This window comes from Benincasa hispida, chromosome 8, assembly GCF_009727055.1.
Source record: "Benincasa hispida cultivar B227 chromosome 8, ASM972705v1, whole genome shotgun sequence".
NCBI classification, from domain to species: domain Eukaryota; kingdom Viridiplantae; phylum Streptophyta; class Magnoliopsida; order Cucurbitales; family Cucurbitaceae; genus Benincasa; species Benincasa hispida.
The window spans coordinates 49,284,871-49,287,722 of NC_052356.1; positions in this window are offsets into that span (position 1 = coordinate 49,284,871).

The following is a 2,852-nucleotide window of genomic DNA, read 5'->3' on the forward strand; positions in this document are numbered from 1 at the left end:
ACCTAAGTATAAATATACCCAAAATAGGATACTTTAGTGACAGTTTAATAAATTCTATATGATAGAGTTATTAGAAAACTTCAGTGGAAGATTAATAACATATATGATACATTTCTCTAACAGTTCACAATCCAGATTTAAGCGGCACTTCGTGTCACCTTGGGATTGACCTCCCTTCGGAAGGTATTCTTAGCTTAAATCTAGATTTCGGTGAATAAGAAGAAGTTGTTCAAATATGAGTCTTTTATACGATAAATAGATTTCAACTACCACATCTCCACATAGTTTACACTGTGAGATTCATATGACGCTTCGATACTGCTTTATTTAGATATTACGGCTAAAAGAGAAGAAAGTTGCGTCAAATGTATGGAAATTAGCTAAGAAACACAAGAATTATAAGTTGCCGTCAATACACCTACTGACACCATTGCGATGGTAGAAAATAATAGTTCAAGTCTGTTTTGCAGGAAATCAAGTCACCGTATGCGTTCGTGGCTCAAGAGAAAAAAAAATAATTATCGCATCTACGTCGCATTGCGCCCATCATTCAGGAATGAATAAATGATCAACGCAATGACGGCACGTGCGACAATCGATCAAGAGCTTTACGATCAACGCAACTTCAACCGCATGCGGTAATAAAAAAACATCGCGTGCGGGCACACGATCGAAAGATGCAAATGAGCAACGCAATCGCGGAGGATTTTGACACGTGTTCAACTAACCGTTGTGCATTTTCGACGGATTGATTGCATAACAGAAGGAATATTTATTCCACCATTTTCGGAATTTCCATAACAATAAAGTTGGGACCACACGACAGAGAGTCAGAGCATTCATCTATAAATACCTTCAGAGAATTCACTGAAAGATATACTTGATACGAGGCTATTTTGATATTTGTATATTGAGAGAGAGGCTGATCTGAGTACTGATCAGAGAAGATCGAAGAAGAAAAGAGGCAAGACCGAGAGGTGAGTCTCAAGGCAAATCATTTCAAATCCCCGTCGTGAAGCTCTGTACCTAGATCAACTCTACTAGTTGAACAAGCCATAGAGGGAAGCTCATCCTTCCATTCGCTCCATACGCCGGCAAGCGATTTCTCCATCCAGATCTGTTTTAAGACGTTGGCACTCTTCTTTATTTGTCTATATCTCTATCATCAATTATATCTCATCTTCTTAGTCTAAATCGTTCACACCATGTATTAGACGCTTGATTCTATAATTAAATGTCATGATCATTTTCATCTCCATATTTCTATCTACATCCGTTCCTCCATTAATCGCTTTCTCCACGATAGTTTCTTAATCCCTTGGTGATTAGAATGAATTAAAAAAGTAAATTAATTTTCTTAATCCCTTAGCTAAAGCATGCTAAACGGCATCTTCACTTGTGAGAGCAGAAGTGAAGATGCCATTCTGATCTGTCGAGAGAAGGTTAGAAGAATGTGTTAACTCAAGCAAGAAGTACTTCCAGAGATGGAAGCAACCTTGCGTTCATTACATCCATCCCTGTTTCACCACAGGGATTTGGGAACACGACCGGTCACCGAGAGGTGTACGCCAAAGGAAAGTAGAACCGTAGTTATATCTTTAATACAATTAATGAACTTGCGATGTTTGTACTAATTATCTTTTCTCTTTCTGCTTTATACATAAAGCCTTGCCACCGCATAACACGATTTTTGTATAATCTTCACAGTCAGTCTCAAACTCAATATCATGTATCATGTAACCTATATCTTGTATCATCATAGCTTAAGTTTACTTTTATCACATTTTATTTTATTACCGCAACTTTATTTTACCGTATATTTTACTTTATCGCATATTTTACTTTACCGTAATTTTTAATACTTGTATAAACACAACTATTATTAAATTGAAAAAACCCCCGGTCGCATATATCACGAACGCAACACAATTAACCTAAAACAATCCCTATGTTCGACCTCGGATCACTCCGAGAAACTTGCGGTGGAATTATACTTGCTTTCAACGCAAGGAAACTTGTGACAACGCATAGCATACTACAAGCATTTCGTTAAAAATGCATACATCTAGAAGTAGTATCGCATATCATTGCATCATCGCATTTCATCCATGCGTTGTATGACATAAGATTAAGTATAAGAAGAAGATAAATTTTATGCGTTACAAGTTTATGGCACCGTTGCCGGGGATTGGTTAACGATTATTGTTGAATATGTTTGTGATATTTTGCAGGACAGATCTCTTTGTACTGGTTGTTTATCGCGAAGAGCAGTCTGACAACTTATGAGCTCTGGAGTGATCTGGATATTTTAAGCGGACCCAGAGATCAGGTGTATTATTCGCGCGGAAGCACATCAGGGTCGAATTAAGTGGTGAAGAAGCATGGCTAATAATAACGAGGAATGAAAGGGAAAATTGGCCAACGAAAGATTTAATATTTCTTGCTGCTGACTGCAACGTCCCAATAAGAGACTATGCAGCGCCAGATTTCTATAACTTCTCACCAGGAATCTCAAGACTGATTATGCTGTAGATGATTCAGAATGTGGGTCAATTTGGAGGATTATATGGAGAAGACCCACATGCGCATTTGATGAATTTTGTAGACATGTGCAGTGCATTCTCCATGCCTGGTGTGACTCAAGATGGACTTAGGTTATATCTTTTACTGTATACAACGGGATGAAGAAAAGAGGTGGGCTTAGTTGTTAGAGCAGGATGAGATTAACGCATGGGAACAGTTGGTTGACAGGTTCATGAACACATTCTTCCCTCCAGCCGTCAACGCAAGAAGACAGAGGGATGTGTTGAATTTTGAGCAAAAGGGTTATAAAACTTTGAGCACCGCCTGGG